The sequence below is a fragment of the Oncorhynchus mykiss genome, chromosome 25 (assembly GCF_057628025.1).
Source record: "Oncorhynchus mykiss isolate SJ-2025 chromosome 25, ASM5762802v1, whole genome shotgun sequence".
Taxonomy (NCBI): domain Eukaryota; kingdom Metazoa; phylum Chordata; class Actinopteri; order Salmoniformes; family Salmonidae; genus Oncorhynchus; species Oncorhynchus mykiss.
Genome location: NC_143046.1, coordinates 52,586,917 through 52,607,590, shown reverse-complemented (window position 1 = coordinate 52,607,590; position 20,674 = coordinate 52,586,917). Strand labels below are relative to the sequence as shown.

Sequence of the window (20,674 nt, the reverse complement as noted above, 5' to 3'; positions counted from 1 at the left end):
GTTTACTCAGTACACAAAGGCCCTTCTGTCTGGGAGGGAGTATACACAGTAAAGCTGTAGTTTAATATCAGCTGATCATGTTTATCATTTGAGTAATATGCTGTTGGGATAGACACTGCTAGTAGGGTCTATTTAATCTGTATCGCTGAAGCGTTACCGATTGCGCGATAGAAATTTAAAGGTCATTAAAGCAGTGGATGAAGTCTCCATTAACACAGGAAAATTGCTTTCAAATTTCAGTCAAGCTGAACTTCCGCAATACGGATTGAATAGAGCTCTTGGTTATTAAACTATAGATATAGTTGTGATCTAATGCTATGGTAACTTATGAGATAGTAAGCGAGTATAGATATACAGTAGTTGTAATAGACACTGATGCCCGCAAGACTCACCCTTAGACCAGGGGGTAGCTGGAAGCCGTGGCGATGCCACACTGGTTGTGCTTATTCCTGGACATCATTATGTAGCCCTTCTCCCCAGTCAAGGCCCCAGCTAGAACACACACATCAAGCAAACACTTAGCATTTAGCAATGACATAGCAACATTGATAGTGTGTTGGACTGCTTAAACCACCTTTTTTAAGCATCATAGTTTGTTCTTGGCACATTAGATCCCATTCTAACTAATAAGAGAGCCCGTCTCTGACAGTGCTGAGATTAGGAAATGCAACTGCAACACCATTGGCTTATGGTTGCTCTTGACCAATCAGATAGGCCTAGCTTGATTTCATACAGCATGTTGTTTACCTGTTCTTCACCAGCCAGTAGTCCTGGCCATCATCACTAGTGCCATAACCCACAGCCAGCACACCGTGATCCAGCTGATCGCTGCTGCAGTCTGGCTCATCATAGACACCTGGGAATGAACAACAATTCAGTTATTCTCAATATACTGTACACACAATCAGCCTGGTATCAGTTTATATGTGTCACATATTTAATATTTTGCAAAGGTTATGTATCATGACTGTTGACGCCCAAGTCAATACATTGCTTTCAATGTACAAAACACACAGGGAGTATTACTGTACATCTAAGAAAGAAGATAAGTCACAGATCATTCAGTACACAGTTATGAACCATAACTTATGGAGTCTCAATGAAGCTTTCATAAGCCCTTTATAAGGCCTACCTACATAAATGCTTCAGAAATCATTCATGAGAAAATGTCATACTAATTAAAGGGTAGTGTAAAACCAATGCCACATTTGTTAAAGAACCAGATGTCACGACCTGTTATTAGCTAAAGGGTTAAGGTTATAAATGGTTTATAAAGGGTTTATGAAGGGTTTATTACGCTTTATAAGTTATAGTGTGTTTAAAGTTTGACCAAGATGACAAGTGTAGGTCGAGGTTGGAGAAAGTCGTGTCTTAAAAATACTAATTTGATTAATCTAGAGAGAGCCGGTTCTTAAAAGGTCTTACCTTATTCATCTGGAAAGAGGCATGTCAAAAAAAAAAAGACAGCAGCAATAGCAGCAAAACTTCAGTAGAAAATCATTATTTAGACTGTATGTTAAAATATTAAGTATTCTTAAAATTGGCCAAAAATAGCATATTATTGCCAAAGGGTATAAGTAAGCACATATATTATATTCACACCTAAACGTGTAATTGTAAAATAATGCTCTCAACTGTCTGCTCATTGTCGTCTGATTATATTGCACCACTAAGCATTTGCACTAGATGTCACTGTTGTGCTTCTTCCTTGAGTCAGGAGGTGGTCAATTCAGAATGTTGGAATTGACTCCAATTCAATTCATGAATTGAATTAGAATTGAAATGGCCATACCCCACAAGATGTAGACTTAGAATTTGAGTGACAGGAAGTAGAAATTAATTCAGTGCAATTAAAATAAATTCCACTCAGTCATAGAACATGAATTTCATTGAATCTGACAGTTCATTCTTGCAGATACTACACCTATTACGGAATAGAATAATTTGAATTTAATTGAATTTCACTTCAATTCTATTTCCTTTCATTCAAATTGTAATTGCAATTTTGTATCCTGTTTACTACTTCAATTCAAATTAAATTCAAATTCAAGAATTGAATCGGAATTTATGAGGCATTCTCATTTAAATTGTGAATTGAGACTAACCCTGCAGCCTACTACTGCTCTGTGTGGGGCTGATGTGGGCTGGTGTGAAAGAAGGATGAATTTGATCCTATCTATACACTGATCTAAGGTCAGTTTGGCATTTCTCATTTCTAATGCTTAACCATTGGCTCTCCCTAAAGCCCATCTGATGCAAATCTGTACCTAAAGACAACTTCTATCAAGATCTGGGGTGTATTCATTAGGTAAAAACTGCCCACTTCGTGCAAATCTGTGTGAATGTGGTATATTTTCCTGTGAAATGACAGCCTACGTTTCAGGAATGGGTTAATTTGAATGTTTCCACCTACCAGCATGGCATTGCATATTAATCAGAAACAGATGCAAAGTTATTCCTATTTTTGACTGAGATGAGCCAAAGAGCCTTGTGTCCACTTGGCTGCCTGAGCCTTGGCCTAAATGAAAAAAGGAGGTGCAAATTTATGTTTTCGGACCTATACTTTTTCCCCCAGAAAATTATCATTATCCATTGGATAATTTTGTAAATTCTCACTTATATTTGATGTAGTCTGTATTAAATATCTGTATATACAGTGCCTTGCGAAAGTATTCGGCCCCCTTGAACTTTGCGACCTTTTGCCACATTTCAGGCTTCAAACATAAAGATATAAAACTGTATTTTTTTGTGAAGAATCAACAACAAGTGGGACACAATCATGAAGTGGAACGACATTTATTGGATATTTCAAACTTTTTTAACAAATCAAAAACTGAAAAATTGGGCGTGCAAAATTATTCAGCCCCCTTAAGTTAATACTTTGTAGCGCCACCTTTTGCTGCGATTACAGCTGTAAGTCGCTTGGGGTATGGTATCAGTTTTGCACATCGAGAGACTGAAATGTTTTCCCATTCCTCCTTGCAAAACAGCTCGAGCTCAGTGAGGTTGGATGGAGAGCATTTGTGAACAGCAGTTTTCAGTTCTTTCCACAGATTCTCGATTGGATTCAGGTCTGGACTTTGACTTGGCCATTCTAACACCTGGATATGTTTATTTTTGAACCATTCCATTGTAGATTTTGCTTTATGTTTTGGATCATTGTCTGGTTGGAAGACAAATCTCCGTCCCAGTCTCAGGTCTTTTGCAGACTCCATCAGGTTTTCTTCCAGAATGGTCCTGTATTTGGCTCCATCCATCTTCCCATCAATTTTAACCATCTTCCCTGTCCCTGCTGAAGAAAAGCAGGCCCAAACCATGATGCTGCCACCACCATGTTTGACAGTGGGGATGGTGTGTTCAGTGTGATGAGCTGTGTTGCTTTTACGCCAAACATAACGTTTTGCATTGTTGCCAAAAAGTTACATTTTGGTTTCATCTGACCAGAGCACCTTCTTCCACATGTTTGGTGTGTCTCCCAGGTGGCTTGTGGCAAACTTTAAACAACACTTTTTATGGATATCTTTAAGAAATGGCCTTCTTGCCACTCTTCTATAAAGGCCAGATTTGTGCAATATACGACTGATTGTTGTCCTATGGACAGAGTCTCCCACCTCAGCTGTAGATCTCTGCAGTTCATCCAGAGTGATCATGGGCCTCTTGGCTGCATCTCTGATCAGTCTTCTCCTTGTATGAGCTGAAAGTTTAGAGGGACGGCCAGGTCTTGGTAGATTTGCAGTGGTCTGATACTCCTTCCATTTCAATATTATCGCTTGCACAGTGCTCCTTGGGATGTTTAAAGCTTGGGAAATCTTTTTGTATCCAAATCCGGCTTTAAACTTCTTCACAACAGTATCTCGGACCTGCCTGGTGTGTTCCTTGTTCTTCATGATGCTCTCTGCGCTTTTAACGGACCTCTGAGACTATCACAGTGCAGGTGCATTTATACGGAGACTTGATTACACACAGGTGGATTGTATTTATCATCATTAGTCATTTAGGTCAACATTGGATCATTCAGAGATCCTCACTGAACTTCTGGAGAGAGTTTGCTGCACTGAAAGTAAAGGGGCTGAATAATTTTGCTCGCCCAATTTTTCAGTTTTTGATTTGTTAAAAAAGTTTGAAATATCCAATAAATGTCGTTCCACTTCATGATTGTGTCCCACTTGTTGTTGATTCTTCACAAAAAAATAGTTTTATATCTTTGTTTGAAGCCTGAAATGTGGAAAAGGTCACAAAGTTCAAGGGGGCCGAATACTTTCGCAAGGCACTGTATATACAGTGGTCCAGTGCATTTGGAAAGTATTCAGACCCCTTGACTTTTTCCAGCCTTATTCTAAAATGTATAAAATCGTACCCCACAATAGCCCACAATGACAAAGCAAAAACAGGTTTTTAGAAATGTTTGAAAATGTGTAAAAAATATTTTAAAAACGGTCATATATTACATTTACAAAGCAAAAAAGAGTTGTTGTAAAGCAAAAGAAAATCTACGTTGTTAAAAACCTGTTACGGCTAGACATTCCGCTAGCGGAACCCCTCGACAACATCGAGCTCCAAATTCAAATACTATAAATATTAAACTTTCATGAAATCACACATGCAATACACCAAATTAAAGCTACACTTGTTGTTAATCCAGCCAATGCGTCAGATTTCAAAAAGGCTTTACGGCGAAAGCAAATGCAATTATCTGAGGATAGCACCCCACCAAACAAACACATGGCATTCATATTTCAACCCGCCAGGCACGACACAAAACGCAGAAATAACGATATAATTCAGGCCTTACTTTTGAAGAACTTCTTTTGTTGGCAATCCAATATGTCCCATAAACATCACAAACTGTCATTTTGTTTGATAAATTCTGTTGATTTATCTCCAAAATGTATATTAATTTGGTGCGTTTGATCCAGAAAAACACCGGTTCCAACTTGCGCAACATGACTAAAAAATATCTAATCAGTCACCTGTAAACTTGTTCCAAACATTTCAAACAACTTTCCTAATACAGCTTTAGGTATTTTTTTACGTAAATAATAAAATTTAAGACGGGATAAACTGCGTTCAATAGCGGATAAAAACAAAGTGGAGCGAGGTTTCAGGTCGCGCGTCCCTAACAAACAGTACACGAGACTCGACACTTGTTCTGAACAGCACTACTTCTTCATTTCTCAAAGGAAAATCATCAACCAATTTCTAAAGACTGTTGACATCCAGTGGAAGCGATAGGAGCTGCAAGCGGCACAGAAATCTAGATCCACATAGAAACCCCATTTAAAAGAGAGTGACCTCAATTTTTTTCCTGAATGGATTTCTCTCAGGTTTTCGCCTGCCATATGAGTTCTGTTATACTCACAGACATTATTCAAACAGTTTTAGAAACTTTAGAGTCTTTGCTATCTCAATCTACCAATTATATGCATATCCCAGCTTCTGGGCCTGAGTAGCAGGCAGTTTACTTTGGGCACGCTTTTCATCCGGACGTGAAAATACTGCCCCCTATCCCGATTAAAGCACCTTTGGCAGCGATTACAGCCTCAAGTCTTTGTTGTTATGATGCTACACGCTTGGCACATCTGTATTTGGGGAGTTTCTCCCATTCTTCTCTGCAGTTCCTCTCAAGCTCTGTAAGGTTGGATGCACAGCTATTTTCAGACTACAAAGGGAAGCACAGCCGCGAGCTGCCCAGTGACACGAGCCTACCAGACGAGCCAAATCACTTCTGTGCTCGCGTCGAGGCAAGCAACACTGAGGCATGCATGAGCATCAGCTGCTCCGGACGACTGTGTGATCACGCTCTCCGTAGCCGACGTGAGTAAGACCTTTAAACAGGTCAACATACACAAGGCTGCGGGGCCAGATGGATTACCAGGACGAGTGATCTGGGCATGTGCTGACCAACTGGCAGGTGTCGTCACTGACATTTTCAACATGTCCCTGATTGAGTCTGTAATACCAACATGTTTCAAGCAGACCACCATAGTCCCTGTGCCCAAGAACACAAAGGCAACCTGCCTAAATGACTACAGACCCATAGCACTCACGTCTGTGGCCATGAAGTGCTTTGAAAGGTTGGTAATGGCTCACATCAACACCATTATCCCAGAAACCCTACAACAACTCCAATTTGCATACCAACCAAACAGATCCACAGATGATGCCATCTCTATTCCACTCCACACTGCCCTTTCCCACCTGGACAAAAGGAACACTTATGTGAGAATGCTATTCATTGACTACAGCTCAGCGTTCAACACCACAGTACCCTAAAAGCTCATCACTAAGCTAAGGACCCTGGGACTAAACACCTCCCCCTGCAACTGGATCCTGGACTTCCTAACGGGCCGCCCCCAGGTGGTGAGAGTAGGTAGCAACACATTTGCGACGCTGATCCTCAACACTGGAGCTCCCCAGGGGTGCATGCTCAGTCCCCTCCTGTACTCTCTGTTCACCCACGACTGCATGGACGGGCATGACTCCAACACCATCATTAAGTTTGCAGACGACACAACAGTGGTAGGCCTGATCACCGACAACGACGAGACAGCCTATAGGGAGGAGGTCAGAGACCTGGCCTGTTGGTGCCAGAATAACAACCTATCCCTCAACGTAACCAAGACTAAGGAGATGATTGTGGACTACAGGAAAAGGAGGACTGAGCATGCCCCCATTTTCATCGACGGGGCTGTGGTGCAGCAGGTTGAGAGCTTCAAGTTCCTTGGTGTCCACATCAACAACAAACTAGAATGGTCCAAACACAACAAGACGTGAAGAGGGCACGACCAAGCATATTCCCGCTCAGGAAACTAAAAAGATTTGGCATGGGTCCTGAGATCCCCAAAAGGTTCTACAGCTGCAACATCAAGAGCATCCTGACTGGTTGCATCACTGCCTGGTACGGGAAATGCTCAGCCTCTGACCGCAAGGCACTACAAAGGGTAGTGCGTACGGCCCAGGACATCACTGGGGCTAAGCTGCCTGCCATCCAGGACCTCCAGGACCTCGGTGTCAGAGGAAGGCCCTAAAAATTGTCAAAGACCCCAGCCACCCCAGTCATAGACTGTTCTCCCTACTACCGCATGGCAAGCGGTACCGGAGTGCCAAGTCTAGGACAAAAAGGCTTCTCAACAGTTTTTACCTCCAAGCCATAAGACTCCTGAACAGGCTACCTGGACTATTTGCACTCTGAGCAGAATTGTTTTGGTACCCTTCCCCAGATCTATGCCTCGATCAATTGAATTTACGACAGGTGGACTGAAAGGGGTCTGAGTAGTTATGTAAATGAGGTACTTCTAATTTTTATATACATTAGCAATAATGTCTAAAATACTTTTTGCATTCCAAATCAATTGTATTTACCACAAGTGGACTCCAATCTAGTTGTAGAAACATCTCAAGGATGATCAATGGAAACAGGATGTACCTGAGGTCAATTTCGAGTCTCATAGCAGAAGAGAAGGTCGATCACACAGTCGTAGACCCGTACCCGGAGAGGTCCGAGGCTTCCTCCGAGCCCACAGGAAGATGTCCCTGGGCAGGCTGCGCCGACTTCAGGCAATGAGCATGGCAGAATGGGCTCCAGCCCATGATAGCACCAGCAGTCCAATCGATAAGCGGATTGTGTCACTGGAGCAATGAAAACCCCAATACCACGGGTACTGGAGAAGACTTGATGAACATGAACTGCATGGACTCACTGTGGTTCCCTGACACTGGCAGGTTGATACGAGTAGTATTGTGGGTGACTCTGCCTATTGAGCACCCATCCAGCGCTCTGACGTCCATGGGAATGGAGAGGGGCTGAATGGGGATACCCAGCTCTGACACCAGGGTAGTGTCCATGAAACCCTCATCGGCCCCAGAGTCAACGAGTCCCCGGAGAGATTTTGACTGTTCACCCCACAGCAGGATGGCATGGAGAGGGGTACGAGAAAGGGGAGAAGGAAAATTCTCCATATGGCCCACCAGAGTACTTGTACCTACTGATGAGCCTGGTATTTTAATGGACAGGTAGACACGTAATGACCGGTAGTCCCTCAATACAGACAACTCTTGGTGTTGTTGGGTTTTGAGAATGTGAAATGGTAAGTCCCGGAAGGTAAACCCGAACTGGTTGGTACCTGTAGGGTAAGTCCTAGGGGGTAAATCCCTAGTAGGTTGGTTCCTGCTAGTACTATAAAGTATAGGGTAAATTCCGGAAGGTAAACTCGAGCTGGTTGGTACCTGTAGGGTAAGTAGTAGAGGGTAAATCCCGATTGGGTTAGTTCATGTGACTGCTATAAATCCCGAGCAGAATAGATCTGTGGAGGGTAAAATTTCAAGAGTAAGTCCCAAGCAGAATAGATCTGTGAAGGGTAAAAATATCATAAAGTCCCGAGCAGAAAGCCTGTGGAGTGCTAAATTTCATATAGAGGGGGGGAAGTCCTGAACAGGTGTAAGGGCTGTTGTTGGTGGAAGAAGAGGAGGAGCAATGCGCAGCGTGGTAAGTGTCCATTATTTTTTTATGAAACAACTGAACCCCGAACAAAACAACAATGTGAATAAACGAAAAACCGAAACAGTCCTGTAAGGTGATGAAAAAACACTAAACAGAAAATAATCACCCACAACTAAAATGGGGAGAACAGGCTACCTAAGTATGATTCTCAATCAGAGACAACAATCAACAGCTGCCTCTGAGAACCATACCAGGCCAAACACAGAAATACATAATAGAAAAAAAGAACATAGACTACCCATCCCAACTCACACCCTGACCAAACTAACACAAAGACAAAATAAAGGAACTAAGGTCAAAACGTGACAACAGGGTAGTCCTGTGGAGGGTAAAACCCTAGTCTAACGGTTTATTGGCCAGACCTGTAAGAAGGGTGGAAGCACAGTTGCAGTGGCTGTGAGACCGCAGGGTGTGAGTGTGTGTGTGTGTGTGTGTGTGAAAGAGAGGTTAGTTTTATGCCCTGTTGGGGTGGTGAACCATGAGAGATTATGTGGAAATATGGGTTATCAATAATAGTGATATTTGAGGAAATACTGGAATAAGACATTAAGTCATCCGTATTCTCCAGTAATACATTTGCAGACGCTATAATAACGGTTCTAATACAAGGTATTAAGTGCCATGACCAATTAATTGTAATCCGGGGAAGAGGGTAGTGCTACCTTGGAAAATAGTTACTAGAAGGTGTGTATTATAGACAGGAGTGCATTGATAGAATTTGCACTTCTGCTTTGATGGCAGGTTTGAACCCTGTGATCAAAACAGTAACTGCGGGGGTAGTGGATGAAATAGGGCAGGATGTTTGGAGTGGAACATAACTCCGCTCACTTCGCAGATGTGCGAGGGGTAATAGGAGCATAGGGGAAATGACTAACAATAGTTTCAATGGCCAAGGTAAACCAAAGAAACGTAGCGGAAAAACGTCAAAGCGTAGGGAGACAGAGTCTTGTTTTCGGTGTGGGGCTTTTGGTAATTGGAAAAGGGAGTGTAAAGTGGGTATGGAGCCTGCTGTAATCAGAGAAAATGCTGACAGGCAAGCGTTTGCATTGTTTTCAAAAGAGCAACAACAAATCCTTTTGAGAGAAGCAGGAGAGGAAATGTCACATATCGGTGTGTAGCCTCGGTTCGATCGTTAAGTGGTTCATATAGATTACAATTTCTACGTGAAGGAAGACGTATGAGATCACGTCTTACCTAACTTTTTAGTAGAGACCAGGGATCAAATATCGCAGATTCCTTACGATGAGAAATTGGCTAAATCTGCCACAGGAAAACGTATTTTGGGTTGAATAATCTAGGCGAAATGCCAGGGGAATGGATTCTAAAGGTAACACATTTAATTATATGGCCAAACACTCCTTGCAAACTCAGAAAGCCGTGGGGGGGGTTTTATGATCTCATGAGACATTTTATGTGGTTTTATTTGGAAATAGATACATATTTCATGTCGTCTTTTTCTGAAATAGATTTCTAGAATGGACAAAAGGTTGGAGGGGTCACGAGGAATTAGTATAGGGGTTACCAAACCTAAAGTTAATTAGTTTATGTGGTGCGGTGGTTACGTTAGGCTCGGTGACAGGATAATGTCGCCGTGTCTAAGACATGCTAAATAAAGGATGGGGTGGATTAAAATAAACATTTCATGATTGAGGTAAGGAGAGCAGTTAGTGATATTTGGCAGTTTTAAGTATAAAAGTATCTGGATTAGGCCATAAATGGTGTCCCAGATAAGTGAGGCCCATTCATGTGTGTTCTGGACCTACAGTTCACCAGAACACACACACTGGTTATGAATATGCGTTAGTGGTGTTGATATTGTGGGGTTTATTTTGGATGGGGTCATTTCAATTCAGTTTTAAATTGGGTATGCACTAGAATGGAAATGTGTGGAAGGTTGTGAAATGGGTTCTGAAGGACAGGGAAAGAAAAGGGAGAGGAAATATTTTAATGGTGCCGAATGCTCTGAATCCTGACTTTCTGGTGAGGCCTGATCAATCTCACTAGAAAAGATCTGAACAGGTGGGATTTAATTATATAATGAATGAGAAACACCAGACTCTATTCAAAGTGTACCATTACTTAGAGATACTATTACTTTCCTTAGGGAGTTATAAAGAGTTGTAATTCTAAGTTGATTAGTTATTCGAATTGGTTTATTTTTTATTTAACATGTTGTTTTTGAATCCTGGGTTCCCCGGGTCATGGTCTTTGGGTAAATATACAAAGGTACTTTGTTCAGTCTGCATATAGAAGGGAAAATATATGTTAACTTCACTAGGGTAGGGGGCAGCATTCGGAATTTTGGATGAAAAGCGTGCCCAAAGTAAACTGCCTACTACTCAGGCCCAGATGCTAGGATATGCATACAATTGGATAGAAAACTCTAAAGTTTCCAAAACTTTTAAAATAAATGTCTGAGTATAACAGAACTGATATGGCAGGCGAAAACCTGAGAAAAATCCATCCAGGAAGTACTATTATTTTGAAAGGCTGTTTTTCCAGTGAAAGCCTATACACTTTAGGCATTGTTTCAGGCTTTTTCAATGAGAGGACAGCGCGTGATCAGGAGGTTCTTCTTTTCTATTGACGAAGCTTTTGTCCGGTTGAAATATTATTGATTATTTATTCAACCTTAGGATTGATTTTAAACATCATTTGACATGTTTCTATTAACTTTTATGGTACTTTTTTTATTTTTCGTCTGTCTGTTGTGACCGCGCTTTGTTCCAATGGATTGCTGGAAAAAAAACGCACCAACAAAACTGAGGTTTTTGGACATAAAGAGGGACATTATCGAACAAAATGAACATTTATTGTGTAACATGGAGTCTTCGGAATGCAACCATATGAAGATCAAAGGTAAGTGATGCATTTTATCGCTATTTCTGACTTTTGTTACTCCTCTTCTTGGCTGCTAACTGTTTGTAATGATTTGTCTGCTGGGCGCTGTTCTCAGATAATCGCATTGTTTGTTTTCGCCATAAAGCCTTTTTGAAATCTGACACAGCGGTTGGATTAACCTCTCTGATCTCCCCATCCCGGATCCGGTATCGTGAATACAGACTCAAGCTCATTACCATAACGCAACGTTAACTATTCATGAAAATCGCAAATGAAATTAAATAAATATGCCATCTCTCAAGCTTAGCCTTTTGTAAACAACACTGTCATCTCAGATTTTCAAAATATGCTTCTCAACCATAGGAAAACAATAATTTGTGTAAAAGTAGCTAGCTAGTGTAGCATTTAGCGTTAGCATTAGCGTTAGCATCCAGCACGCAACATTTCAACAAAAACATAAAATCCTTAAAATAAAATAATTTACCTTTGAAGAACTTCGGATGTTTTCAATGAGGAGACTCTCAGATAGCAAATGCTCAGTTTTTTCCAAAAAGATTTTGTGTATTAGAAATAGCTCCGTTTTGTACATCACATTTGGCTACAAAAAAACCCCGAAAATTCAGTCCTCAAAACGCGAACTTTTTTCCAAATTAACTCCATAATATCGACTGAAAACATGGCAAACGTGGTTTAGAATCAATCCTCAAGGTGTTTTTCACATATCTCTTCGACGATATATCGTTCGTGGAAGCATGGTTTCTCCTCTCAATCAAATGGAAAAATACTTGCAGCTGGCTTTGCGCACCAATTTCGACGCAGAACACCAGGCGGACACTTGGAAAATGTAGTCTCTTATGGTCAATCTTCCAATGATATGCCTACAAATGCGTCACAATGCTGCCGACATCTTGGGGAAACGGCAGAAGGTCTAAGCTTATTCCTGTCGCATTCACAGCCATATAAGGAGACATTAGAAAACAGAGCTTCAGAAATTCTGCTCATTTCCTGTTTGACGTTTCATCTTGGTTTCGCCTGTAGAATGAGTTCTGGGGCACTTACAGACAATATCTTTGCAGATTCTGAAACTTCAGTGTGTTTTCTTTCAAAAACTGTCAAGAATATGCATAGTCGAGCATCTTTTCGTGACAAAATATCGCGCTTAAAACGGGAACGTTTTTTATCCAAAAATGAAATAGCGCCCATTAGAGATCCAACAGGTTAACAAGAAGTTTATCTATGAGCTGGTGTATAACATTTGTATCTTTTATGTATGTTTATTATGAGAATTTCTGTTTTGAGTTTCACGCTCTGCAATTTCACCGGATGTTGTTTGAGACAGTGGATTATTGAACAAAACGCGCTAACAAAACGGAGGTTTGTGGATATAAACATGGACTTTATCGAACAAAACAAACTATTGAGTAAATGGGAGTCTTGTTAGTGCAAACATATGAAGATCATCAAAGGTAAGTGATTCATTTTATCACTATTTCTGACTTGTGTAACTTCTCTACTTGGCTTGTTACTGTTTGTAATGATTTGTCTTCTGGGCGCTGTTCTCAGATAATCGCATGGTATGCTTTCGCCGTAAAGCCTTTTTGAAATCTGACAACGTGGTTGGATTATCAAGAAGTTTCCTTAAACCCATGTATAACACTTGTATGTTTCATACATTTTTATAAGACTATTTCTGTTTTTGAATTTGGATGTTGGCCAGGTGGGAGGCTAGTGAGGTTTAAAAAGGGATGACAGTTACTACAAATAGATTGTGATATACAATTGAAGACGGAAGTTTACATACACTCTGGATTTGAGTAAATTAAACTTGTTGTTGAACCAATCCACAAATTTCCTGTTAACAAACTATAGTTTTGGCAAGTCAGTTAGGACATCCACATTGTGCATGACACAAGTCATTTTTCCAACAATTGTTTACAGACAGATTATTTCACAGTATCACAATTCCAGTGGGTCAGAAGTTTACATACACTAACTTGGCTGAAAAAAAATTGTAGACCTCCACAAGTCTGGTTCATCCTTGGGAGCAATTTCCAAATGCCTGAAGGTACCACGTTCATCTGTACAAACAATAGTATGCAAGTATAAACACCATGTGTCCACGCAGCCGTCATAGCGCTCAGGAAAGGGACACGTTCTGTCTCCTAGAGATGAATGTACTTTGGTGTGAAAAGTACAAATCAATCCCAGAACAACAGCAAAGGACCTTGTGAAGATGCTGGAGGAAACAGGTACCAAAGTATCTATATCCACAGTAAAACGAGTCCTATATCGATAAAACCTGAAAGGCCGCTCAGCAAGAAGCCACTGCTCCAAAACTGCCATAAAAAAACTGAAACTGAAAAAGATCATACTTTTTGGAGAAATGTCCTCTGGTCTGATGAATCAAAAATAGAACTGTTTGGCCATAATGACCATCGTTTTGTTTGGAGGAAAAAGGGGAGGCTTGCAAGCCGAAGAACACCATCCCAACTGTAAAGCACGGAGGTGGCAGCATCATGTTCTGGGGGTGCTTTGCTGCAGGAGGGACTGGTGCACTTCACAAAATAGAGGGCATCATGAGGCAGGAAATTTATGTGGATATATTGAAGCAACATCTCAAGACATCAGTCAGGAAGTTAAAGCTTGGTCGCAAATGGGTCTTCCAAATGGACAATGACCCCCAGCATACTTCCAAAGTTGTGGAAAAAAGGACAACAAAGTCAAGGTATTGGAGTGGCCATCACAAAGCTCTGACCTCAATCCTATAGAAAATGTGTGTGCAGAACTGAGAAAGCGTGTGCGAGCAACGAGGCCTACAAACCTGACTCAGTTACACCAGCTCTGTCAGGAGGAATGGGCCAAAATTCACCCAACTTATTGTGGGAAGCTTGTGGAAGGCTACCTGAAACGTTTGACCCAAGTTAAACAACTGAAAGGCAATGCTACCAAATACTAATTGACTGTTTGTAAACTTCCGACTTCAACTGTATGTATTGCTGATATTCATTTTTTGTTTTTGTTTCGATACATATTTTACCAGATTGGGATACTGGAGTGTGGGATTTCTGCGAGGGGTTAGGGTGCTAACTTCATGATCTGGTAACTCTTCCGAGAGGTCTCTAGTAGAATAAGGGAGTATGGACAAATTTTGAAAATGGTTTTGGCAGTAATAGTATATTGCTATGCTTTTTGACATTTGTCGTAGAGATAACGTTATCAAGAAAATAAAGTAATAATTTGTCATATTGTCAATGCTTGTCTGGATTTCCTGAAACATAAATTAATTGAACTAAACTGTTGTTCTGATCTGTGCTTTTTTTGAAGTTGTCATGGAAAGTGACGTCAGAGCGTGTCTTAATGCATGGTAGGAATAATTTGACCACAAACAGGATGTGTGAACCTCAAAACCCTCCCTAACCGGCAGAAGAAAGAGAGACAAAGGCGTGCAATGCGACAGTGACTTTTAACACTTCTATCTGAGTCTGAGCCATAAACCGGGGTGCAGGCAGCAGGAGTGCTGAGAACTGCTCAGGTGAGAGACTATTGTACGTGGGAGAAACGGATGTATCTATTTGGATATTGGAATCCGGACATTAGCTAGGGCCATTGGGAAGATGAACTGTAAACAATATCTGAAAAAGACACGATAGAATGATAAGTGCCGGGAAAAGGACAGGGTGGTCTACACATTGTGAACAATTTAGACTAAGGATGCATTGAGATACTGGTCTTTCATTACCAGGCCATTCGTGACAGGAAAACAGGGACAAAGTGGGGCTGTAATGAGAATTACCGACAATAAAAAGGTTTTGTTTATAAATGTATGTGCTAAGAGGGATGATGTGTGCTGAATATAGAAGCTGGAATTGAGGTCTGTCATTCTAAATTTGGGTTGGATAATTGATAAAAATGTTGTATGATTTGAATACAGCAAGAGAGAGTTACTACAGAACGGCGAGGGGTGGGGGCTGGATGATAGCTTTGGTGAACCATAAAAAAAATGTTGTTCTCTTTTGTTTTACCATCAGAATTATAATGTTCGTTGCATCACCGGTGATGTGAAATTATTAAACATGTACTTTTTTCTCTTTTCTTTTCAAATCAATATGTTTTTAGGTTTCGTGGAACATAAGAGTGATCATTTTTTCCAGAGGAGGGACTGATGTATATTGACTAATTGATTTGAGAATGTTTTAGTATGTGCAAATGTATATGTAGCAGGAGGCGAGGGCTGTTAAGTGGGGTGGAACGTGACTGCAGTGGAGATCTTGTGGGGCTCAGTGGGGCTCATAAATTAAGTTTGTGGTGACAGAGGAGTATCATTCCCAGAAACTAGGAATATTGTTACAGGAGATAGCTATCCTCCCTCTCCCATGAGCTAACTGTGCACAATACAGGGATTAGTATGAGTTCAATTGAACATTACACATTCCCGGATCATGGTTAGAGTAGAAGAGATAGTGGTGGAATTTCAGACACTATGGTAAACCTTCAAGAACCCTGTGACTCAGAGTATTGTTAGGTTGGGTATTCTTCCAACTCATTAATCTCTCTCAATTTCTAACAGCAGGCGAACACTTGACAGATTACATACAGTAGTTATTCTCACGGCAGTCGCTGTAGGGACCGTAATTGAAAGATGCTATAGTCATGGGCCATGTTAGTAGTAGCAGGGGTTACTTTAGTAGCATTGTTGGGATATCAGTTAATGAGGACTCGTGCCACATGATTGGTAACTGGGAGACCGATGGGAGTACAGGGGAGGCTGTTATTCAAATGTCACAAATGAATGATCTTGCCATAACAGGAGAGTCTAGGTTGTCAGGAAATTACCCATTTGTTGCAGTGTGTATATCCTCAAGTGAAAGCAGAGATAACCAAGGGCACGGGCTGAATTCTGGGGATTGAGTGTACATCAAGATGCACCAGGCAGGGGTGTTGGGACAGCGTTGGTTTGGTTCACACACAGTACTCCTTACAGCACCTGCAGCGATAAAGATCGTCATGTCTCTCCTCGGTGGGTGCAAAGTTCTCACGTGAAGTGAGGTCCAGCTGCATAATGGGTGAGCTTGAAGACACCATGACAGAGGAAGTGGAGAGAAAGAGAGACTAGATTCCACTGTAAGACATGCCGATGGGTTGGGTCTGGGAGCTATTTTATACATCATAGTTGGATTGGGGTTAGCTGGTTTATTGGTTAATGAATCATATGAAAGAGGATGTTGGGGTAATTGTACTCTAAACAACAGGTTGAAGGCATTGATGTGAAAGCATATACAGTGATGAGCACAGTGCTGAGTTACCTCAAGAGGATGTAGGGTTGTGGCAATGGAGGAGATGGGGAACAAAGTGAAAATGGGAACACCTCGGAACCTGGGGCCGAAAGGGGAAGACTGGGCAAAAGCATGAGGAGGCTTATTAGGGCTTTCATTGTAGCTGGGACCCTTTGGATTGCAAACAGAGGAAGATCTTCAAAGGTAAGTGATTTATTTTAGCGCTATTTCTGACTTTCGTGACGCCTCTGCTTGGTTGGAAAATGTTTGTAATGCTTATGTACGCGGGATGCTGTCCTCAGATAATCACATGGTGTGCTTTCGCCATCAAGCCTTTTTGAAATCTGACAAAGCGGCTGGATTAACAAGAAGTTAAGCTTTTAAACGATGTAAGACACTTGTATTTTCATGAATGTTTAATATTACGAATTTTGTATTTTGAATTTCGCGCTCTGCAATTTCACAGGATGTTAGCCCAAAGAGGTAGTACGTTAAAGTATTTTGACTTCAAATATATGTACCTTGGCATAGTTTTAGGACCACAGCCCACAATTTTTGGAAAACAGCCGAATACAAACATTTTAACATTTACAGACTGGAGATATAAGATTCACCACCCAAACACACACTCATTGTTGTTTCGCTCTCACCACATGATACAAAGGTAAAAGAGTAGAACAGGCTGAACAATTACTCTACATCTAAGTAGAGCAGAGTCTATACAGTAGTTAACTCACTCTTAACCCCTTCCAACCCTCTCCCTCCCTTACCGTGCTGAAAGCCCAGCAGGAGCCACAATCCTTCTGATCCTTGATGGAGGTGACATAGCCCTCGTCCCTCCAGTCCATGGTGGTAGGCAGATCATTGTCCCCAAGCATGGGTAAGAAGGTAGAGCCGCCACGGGGCTTGGAGGCATTGAAGGAGCCCAGGCAGCACTGGGAGATGATGCGTCTGTCCTCCTCATTTTCCTGTGATAGTGCATGTCTATTGTTGTGCTGAGTGTAGAAAAAGTTAGGTAATACCTACTCTTTCCATGAAATAGACTGTCCAGGCGAATCCAGGTGAATGCCATGATCCCTTATTGATGTCACTTGTTTAATCCACTTCAGTGTAAATGAAGGGGAGGAGACAGATTGAAGAATGATTGTTGATCCTTAAGAAAATTGAGACATGGATTGTGTATGTGTGCCATTCAGGGGGTGAATGGGCAAGACAAAAAATGTAAGTGCCTTTGAACAGGGTATGGTAGTAGGTGCCAGGCACACCGGTTTGTGTCTTGAACTACAACACTAGTGGGTTTTCCCACAGTCAACAGTTTATCCTGTGTATCAAGAATGGTCCACCACCCAAAAGACATCCAGCCACCTTGACACAACTGTGGACAGCTTGTGAGTCAATATGGGCCAGCAGGGAGTGAAGAGGCGACTCTCACAGTGAAGAGGTAACTCTGGGATGCTGGCCTTCTAGGCAGAGTTGCAAAGAAAAAGCCATATCGCAGGCTGGCCAATAAAAATAAAAGATTAAGATGGGCAAAAGAACACAGACACTGGACAGAGGAACTCTGCCAAGAAGGCTAGCATCTGGTGTTTTGCAGGTACTATTTAATGAGGCTACCAGTTGAGGACTCGTGAGGCGTCTTTCTCAAACTAGACACTTGTCCTCTTGCTCAGTTGTGCACCGGGGCCTCCCACTCCTCTTTCGATTCTGGTTAGAGCCAGTGTGCGCTGTTCTGTGAATGGAGTAGTACACAGCCTTGTACGAGATCTTCAGTTTCTTGGCACTTTCTCGCTTGGAATAACCTTCATTTCTCAAATCAAGAATAGACTGACGAGTTTCAGAAGAAAGTTATTTGTTTCTGGCCATTTTGAGCCTGTAATTGAACCTACAAGTACCGATGCTCCAGATACTCAACTAATCTAAAGAAGGCCAGTTGTATTGCTTCTTTAATCAGGACAACAGTTTTCAGCTGTGCTAACATAATTGCAAAAGGGTTTTCTAATGATCAATTAGCCTTTTTAAAATGATAAACTTGGATTAGCTAACAACAACGTGCCATTGGAACACAGGAGTGATGGTTGCTGATAATGAGCCTCTGTACGCCTATGTAGATATTCCAGAAAAACAGATTCCAGCGATAATAGTCATTTACAAAATTAACAATGTCTACACTGTATTTCTGATCAATTTGATGTTATTTAATAAAAAATAAAAATAAATTTCTTTCAAAAACAAGTAAATGTCTAAGTGGCCCCAAACTTTTGAACGGTAGTGTATGTTGTGGGCATTCTAAACTGAAATTCCTCTCCATTTATTTAATATAATATATGCCATTTAGCAAAAGCTTTTATTCAAATCGACTTACACTCATGGGTGCATAAATGTTTTACGAATTGGTGGTCCAGGGATCGAACCAACTTTCCTGGTGTTGCAAGCAACAATTTTTCTTGTCTCGCTTAGGGCAGCATATACGCCTGGACCGGGCCTTTCTCTACCAACTGAGCTGCAGAGAACCAGTTCCTGTATTGACATAAAAGTACATGACCTATTGTTATGCACAAGTACACTGAACAAAAAACAAACACAACATGTGAAGTGTTGATCCTTTGAAATAAAAGATTCCGTAAGTGTTACATACGCACACCAAGCTTGTTTCTTTAAAATGTTGTGCACATATGTGTTTACATCCCTCTTAGTGAGCATTTCTCCTTTGCCAAGATAATCCATCCACCTCACAGGCATGGTATATCAATAAGCTAATTAAACAGCATGATAATAACACAGGTGCACCTTGTGCTGGGGACTATAAAAGGCCACACTAAATTGTGGAGTTTTGTCACACAATGCCGACACAACACAATGCCACAGATGTCTCAAGTATGCAATTGGCATGCTGACTGCAGGAATGTCCACCAGAGCTGTTGCCAGAGAATTGAATGCTAATTTCTTTATCATAAGGCCAGTTCATAAGGCCATCACACATAATGCCAAATTCTCTGAAATGACTTATGTCCAACTGACCTCACAGCCCCATCCCATCCTACCATGTGGGAGATTAGTCTGCTGAGTGCCCCATGCTGGCGGTGGGGTTATGGTATGGGCAGGTATAAGCTACGGACAACAAACACAATTGCATTTTATCTATGGCAATTTGAATGCACAGAAATACCGTGATGAGATCCTGAGTCCCATTGTCATGCCATTTGGCGGCAGGTAGCCTTGTGGTTAGAGCGTTGGACTTGTAACTGAAAGGTTGCAAGATCGAACTCCCGAGCTGACAAGTAACAAATCTGTTGTTCTGCCCCTGAACAAGGCAGTTAACCCACTGTTCCTAGGTTGTAAATAAAGGTAAAACTATATATATATAAAAAATTCATCCTCTGCCATCACATGTTTCAGCATGATAATGCATGGCCCCATGTTGCAAGGATCTGTGCACAATTCCTGGAAGCTGAAAATGTCCCAGTTCTTCCATGGCCTGAATGCTCAACATACATGTCACCCATTGAGCATGTTTGGGTTGCTCTGGATCGATGTGTATGACAGCATGTTCCAGTTCCCGCTAATATCCAGAAACGTCACACAGCCATTGAAGAGGAGTGGGACAACATGCCACAATTAACAGCCTTATCAACTTTATGCGAAGGAAATTGTTGCGCTGCATGAGGCAAATAAATTGTCACCAGATACTGACTGGTTTTCTGATCCACTCCCCTACTTGTTTTTTTTAGGTATCTGTGACCAACAGATGCATATCTGTATTCCCAGTCATGTGAAAGCCATAGATTAAGGCCTAATGAATGTATTTCAATTGACTGATTTTCTTATGTGAACTGTAACTCAGTAAAATCTTTGAAATTGTTGCATGTTGCATTTATATATTTTTTGTTCAGTATACTTTACTCGCACTGGCAGATGGCATTTTGTTTATCTGGAGTGGTAATGAGAACTCTCCACCAGAAGGCAGCACTGTCCACACTTACTGCAAGGTAGTGGTTTGCATTGACACCTCTGCCTCAACACATGCAAAACAATTGTTTTTGGAAAATCTATAAGGGAAGTG

The 20,674-nt window shown here is 41.4% G+C and overlaps 1 pseudogene; it reads right to left on the bottom strand.

Annotated features, from left to right (window-relative positions):
• Positions 1-222: 222 nt before the first annotated feature.
• Positions 223-18,982, bottom strand: LOC110504181 (cathepsin L-like peptidase; annotated as a pseudogene).
• Positions 18,983-20,674: the final 1,692 nt, after the last annotated feature.